We start from the raw sequence: 6,940 nt of genomic DNA, 5'->3' as shown, positions 1-6,940 counted from the left end.
TAATCCAACATGGAAATTTGAACGTGAAAGTTTTTAAACTTCAATTAGAAAAATAATTGCAACGGGTTTATTCAGTGCATGCTTGCGTTTGTGTGTATGTATGTATGTATGCGTGTATGTCATTTGTTGGACTTGTCGTCGACTAAAAGAAAAAGAAAACAAAAATACGCACGTATAAGAAGTTATACTTCTTTGGCTTATATAAAACTTAACCCTTCTTTGCATGATGATGGAAATTTCAATGATAATATTTAGTCAACAAAAAAAGGTACTCAAAACCCTTGTACTGTATATTTGTTGTTGCTGGCAACTTTTTAAGCGACTATTGCGTACAACAAAACGCAGTTGTCAAAAAATAGCACTAGGATTTTTTTTTAAATATTTTTCCTTTAATCTAGAGCATTAATTACATCACCCTGATTTATTTAAAAAAAAAAGAAAAAATCATGCAAAGAAGGGTTAAACAGTACACGTGAACTATTACCCGACTAACTTCATGCTGTTAATTTCATATCGTTGTGCGTGCGCATCCGTAAATATTGACAAACTTCATTCTGTTAATTTTGTTTCGCTGAAGAGATTCAATACTCCCATTATTTTTGTCCCAAATGCGCCAAAAGAAGAAGTATAACTTAAAAAAAACCAACAACAACGTCCATGTACAAAAGTGTGCTTTACTCTTGCCAATAATATTAACTTGTTAGATGTTATTTAGCCATATACATTTCGATGAGCGTTAATTAATTAATTAATGAATGAATTAATTAATTGTTGTCCGTCGTAACGTTGTTAATTATAACGTTATTAATAATTATTATTATTATTATTATTATCGCGTTATTTAAGATGAATTATTAGTCCAAATAATTTTCGTTTTCATTTTTTCTTTTTTATTTATAGAAAGTTCTCTCTCTCTCTCTTCTCTAAACGATTGCAACAATAATTCACTCATATGTCGCATCGATTTCTGATTAGAATTTGTTTTCATGTTAGATTAATCAAACTGTTATGCGTAATTATTAAATAAACAATTCAGGTGGACCAAGGAATGGAAAGAGAAACAAAAAAAGAATGATCGTTGTTTAAAATCAATAGGAAAATAAGTAGAAGAAACGAATTGTTTTGCGTTAATCTCGAGATTTGTCATTTTTCATCGTGTAAGAAATGAAAAGAAAAGAAAAAAAAGTCAACTGATATTATAAATGACATAATTTTATATCAGACAAGATTAAAGAAGAAAATAATTTGAGAGAACTTAGAATAAAGGAAAAAAATAAAGAAAATTATTACGTGATGTGAGAAAGGAGGTTGAATAGTTTTGAAGAATAATAGTTTAACGTTGTTTACTCGATGAAGAAGTGTACCTTAAGAAAAATAAAAAGGAAGAGACGTATGAATATATATATATAGGCAACACACATACAGATTCAATCCAATGCGTTGGTGAAACAATGTAATATTAATGATTACAGAGAATAAAGCTTTGTTTTATAAGAAAAAGATTAAAGAAAAAGAAAGAACAAACACAAACAAATAAAAAATCATATAAAATAAAATTTTCAATGAGAAACCACATACTACACATATATATATATATATATATATTGGAAAAGTAATAATAATATAGATGAAAAGGAATGGCAGGATCAAAATTGGACAGGCGTTGTTATTATTAGCCAATTGTCTTTTTTCTTTCCTTTCGAACTCTCTCGTGTCCCTTTTACAATTATTATTGACCAATATCAGATTATTATATGATTTCAAAACGGGATCTAACTGAAGCAAACTGTCGCAATGGTATTAAATTACAACGAGAAAGGAAACACACTAACCTGGCACGTTTATCTTGTTATTGGAATCTATTTAATTAAGGGTGGTATCAAAAGTACGTGCGTTTATTATATTATAAAATGCATAATGGATTGTTCCTTTTGTAAAATATACTTTGGAAATGTTCATTTAAAGTGCACGCACTTTTAGGTTCACCCTAATTTATCCTAAAACCTATTGTAAATATAGATATTACGGTTGCATTTCAGTAATAATGATTTTACAATGATTATTATTAAATATATACATAAGTAAATGTATCGTAAAGATAAATTACAGCGAGATTACAGCGTTTCAAAAAGTCTCATTAAATTTGAGCATGGAACGGTTAATTAACGAGATCGCAAGCAACTGATAAAGTTATCCTGAAGAGTTGTTGTTCAACATTGGTTAAAGGAAGACTGTTGAACGGGTCTAGGCTCGTTCATTTTCAAGCTAATGCTCGTTACAAATAATTAGCATCGTTTAACCATACACGAGTTAAACCAGACGTGTCTCGGTACGTTGGTTTTATTTCGTTCCAGAGAATATATCCAGACACACCTATTACGTAAGTATAACTTACTTAGTATACTTTAAAGAATATATTAACTAGTCTACTTGCTAGACAAATAATTAACTGATATATATATAGCTTAAGGATATATATACCTAATAACTTATCTAATTTTAATTTTTAACACTTTACCAATTGGTAGTTGATCAATTGGTTGCAATAGTGATCGGTAAGAAGTGCATAAATATGTTGACCTGCTACCAATCGGTAAAAGTGTTAACGCATGAATAATCATAATAATTTGAGATCGCGGTAATAATAATAATAATAATAAAAGATAAAGTTTCTTTTGAATCTGTTCACATGATATAATAATTACGTGCAAGATCCTTCAACGATTCTAAGTGCAGCTTGATTAGCTAAAAATCTTTCAACCCTTTCACGAAACTCTCTGTTAGATTCCGGTAAAGGTAATTTAGGTGTGATTGTTTGAACCGAACTCGTAGGATTGATATTTAAACCATTTTCGGATAATCCACGATCGTGATCCAATATATCAGGCCTAGGTGGTGGCGGATGTTTTCTTTTGCATACACCAGCTGAATGAACTCTTTTCGAATCGGCAATTGTAAGATTGTTGTTACCATAATCAATATCCGGAAATCTGTTCATCATACCGCGTAAAGCTATTTTAGCACTTAGCAGGGACCAAAAGATTTCCAAAAGTGATGCTAACAAGACATTGACCGTAAGTAATGTTTCCGTTTGCGAAGATTCACGTTGACGTGCACCCCTCTGCCAAAATGATAATACCTTGTTTTCACTTTGAAGTGAAACGAATCGTTGATTACTTTTATTTTCAGTTTCCTTTTCCAACTCGTTACCAGAGATCGGCATACTTCTTTCGTATAATATCGAACTCTCTCCCTTGAGATCATCATAAACTAATCCCCCCTTGTCACTTTCGTTAACAAATTTCTCCATTCTCATAGTGGTTTCATCGATGATACCAGTTACATTGGTATCATTATCATTATTATTATTATTATTATCATCATCGATAACTACAAACGATTTTTGTTGTTGATCGTTCGAGCTGGCACGAATAATTTCTTCCATAGACAAGATAGAAGCATTATTTGTTTCAGCAACCGCAGCTATATCGAGAATTGTCACGACTAAACAAATTATGGCTGCCAGTAATGAGAAAATATTAGCGGAAAAGAATATCGTTATGTTTCGATCGATGTACCATCTTCTCCAAGCGAGTAATCCCGCAACGAACGGTACCAAACAGGCTACTGATAAAACAGCCCCTTGAATTGACATAGCTAGGGTACCTAAAAGTAGGGAAAGTGCCCCCAATCCAAAATGTACCAGAGCAAGTCCACCCACTGTTGATGCCGAATAACGTCGTTCTGAAGGATACAACGACGAGAGTGCAGGTTTCGTTTTCACTTTTATCACGTAAACGTTCTCCATATTGTGTTTTTTTCTTAACAATCCCTTTTTATTAACACGTCAGATGTTTTAGATGTTCAAATATTTGTCTGCCGTTTCTTTTGTTGCTGGTTTACATTGATTACGTACTCGTCAGAGTTCACAAGCGAAACTCGGGAGTATTTTTGTTTGTTCGGGGAGGTCTCCCACATTTATCAGAGTTCATTTTTTGGAACTATTGGTAAGGTAGGATAAATAGATATGATTTTATGAAATTTCATCGCGCTGCACACGGGGTTGACAAAAAAATGTTCGGTTGTAACACTGAATGATTATTTTTTACGTTAACCGTAAAGACAAACAATTCGATGATAATTTTCCATAGAGGCGTAACGATTTCTTAATACCCCTAAGCTTTTTCCATTCTTCTTCTGTTTCTTTTTCTTCTTCCTTAATTAACGTTATGCAAGCGCGACCGATTGTGTAGCGACGCGATTATTCTCGAAGTCATCTTATTTCTTTTTTTTGTTCAGATTTCGTTTCCGTTTCGACACAGTTGTTGGTTTTTTTTGTTCCAACGGATATTCCGTAAACAAATTGTTTATTATGTTTATTACGTTGCACACAATCCAAAATGTTCCTCTTATTTTTCAGTAATCTCGTAACTTTGACCCTTATTTAAATGATTTATAACGAAATAAGGGTTAGAGAGAAGGGTTAGAAATTAATTATGATAATTAGTATTACGTTAAACGTAAGAAGGGGGATCTATCACGTTAGACGTTTGAACGGCAACTGAGAGGTACTGAATAAAGACTAGTATGTCTCTCGGTTGGAAGAAATTGGCTACAAACTTCTCTACGTACACCTCCCACGCGAGAGACTTGCAGTGAAAGGGAGAACAGAGTACGATGGATACATAACTAGTATTCTCTACGGTGTTACGTTAAGCTCCTTTCACACTGAGACAAATTATTACCTATGGTTTATACTAACATCCCATAAGAAATGCATAACACATTTCTAAGTGTTTACAAACAAATTCTCTCTTATAGTTATTATCATAATTATTTATTTATTAATTTCGATAATATTCTAAAGCTTTGAAGAATGAAATAATAATAATAATAATTAACAAAAAAGATACAAATATATACATATAATCTCTCATTAATCAAACGAATCTACGAGTTTAGTTGTGAATATTACATTAAATAAAATTGCAGATAACATTCAGAGTGCAAATAGATCCCCCATGTTCTTCCAGAAGGATCTCGCATATGGTAACCTTTATTGTTGCCAGTTTAAAACCTTAACTTAACTCTCCCGACCTTTTCTATTTCTTTCGTATATCGGTTTATAAGAATAATACACGAAGAGAATGTGGATGACCATCGGAGATCTTTCGCGGATTCTAACCTCCAATCCATCGAACGGAAAAGGTCGGCCATTCATTCGATTAAATGGCACAAGTTAGACGCGTATACCTTTTTCTCTCTATCGGCGCCAATTTATTTCTTATTATTTTTATTTTCATTTTTACCGTCTTTCAAATATCACTATTTCTCGAATTATTTTTCTTCTTCGTCTCAAGGATAATAGTGATGCGACTAACGCGTGTTTATAATTGGCGTTATTCCTACCCCCTCCCACCATCCCTATCAACCAATCACTACGAGAAAGTTGAAAATCGGCTAACCGCAAGATTTTTTTTCCTAGTTATGTATAATATCTTCTTTGTTATTTAATCTAAATATCTGGTATCGAACGAGGACGAATACAAAAGTAACTAAAACAAATTGTAGAAGAAACTTTCACGATATATGAAGAGTTAACCTTAATTAAAAGTGGATTCTAGTATAACCGAAAGGAAATTTAGAATCAAATTTCCACTTTTCCAATCGAAATAAAGGAATTCTAATAATTCGATTATCAATTATCATTTATGATAACTTTATTTAGTATTTTCTCTCGTCCAAAATTATAATTTTTAATGATAAAGTTAATAACGATCAAACTAACGAAGTTTAGATGTATTGTCTTTTGGAATATTATAAAAAGAAATGTATGTCGAAATAAATAAAAAAGACGCTGAGCTTTAATGATTAAGTTGCTGAAGAAGACCCAATAAAGGGACGAAACGTCCAACTCAATTAAATTAAGTTCTACTTATTTTCATGTCCAAGTTCCCTATGAAACTTTATCATTAAAATTTAAGATAACGTTGTATTCGTTTAAAAGGTGTCCTAACAAACTCGTTCTTACGTAAAACCCGATGTCGAAGAGTAAATTATACTATACTACTATTACTACTATTACTATTACTACGTTCCTTCCCCTAACACAAATGCAAGACACGACGAAGTTTACTAAAACGATCTGAAAGAAATATCTATCGATTGAAAAACGAAAAATCTCATTCGTTTAATATTTGATTTATTCTTATTAACTCTTTCTTCCTTCCTTCCTACAAAAGTTGTTCTCGATTTCGATCGTTTTTCCTTCCCCCTTCCCCCTTACCCTCCACCAACCCCTCCCGGTCGCTTTCACTCGGCTAACTTCATACGTTTACCGTTAGAGGAAAGTTTGCAAAAAAAAAAAACAACATACAAAACCGAAAAAAAAAAGAAATACTTGAGTTTCCGATTAGAAACGATTGGATTGTGGAACAGGGAGAGGGAGGAAGGCGGTGGGGTCAAACAAGGAAAATAAAAATAACGGAGTTGTCCGTGTTATTTGTTTTTCTATAAGAATTTTTTGAAAGATCTAACTAAAATATTAATGGGACACGAGAATTGTTCGATATATTTTTCGTTAGTTCAGTGACTTTTTGGCCGTTAACGTGGATGCTTCAACGACTTTCTCTCTCCCTTACTCCCCACTTACAGGGCCCCCCACCTCATTCTTTTTCTCTTTCTCTTTCTCTCTCTTTGCACGTGCACTTGGGTACAGAAAGGGAAGGGAGAAAGAAAAAGATCATGTTTGTGACCGAAATGCATTCGTATTGGAGCAGCTGTTGCGATTGGGGCACGCGTCCCAACGGTCGTGGCAGCAGCTGTCCACAAATCGAACACGGTACCTTCTACACGAGTTCCTATCTAGAACGGATTGTTGATATTTGAAATAGAAGCGTCAAATGACAACGTTTTAATAGAAAATATGTCCGAAAATTTT

This window comes from Polistes canadensis, unplaced genomic scaffold, assembly GCF_001313835.1.
Source record: "Polistes canadensis isolate GaletaPanama2010 unplaced genomic scaffold, ASM131383v1 scaffold_234, whole genome shotgun sequence".
Classification (NCBI taxonomy): domain Eukaryota; kingdom Metazoa; phylum Arthropoda; class Insecta; order Hymenoptera; family Vespidae; genus Polistes; species Polistes canadensis.
Note: the sequence above shows the minus strand (reverse complement) of the source record.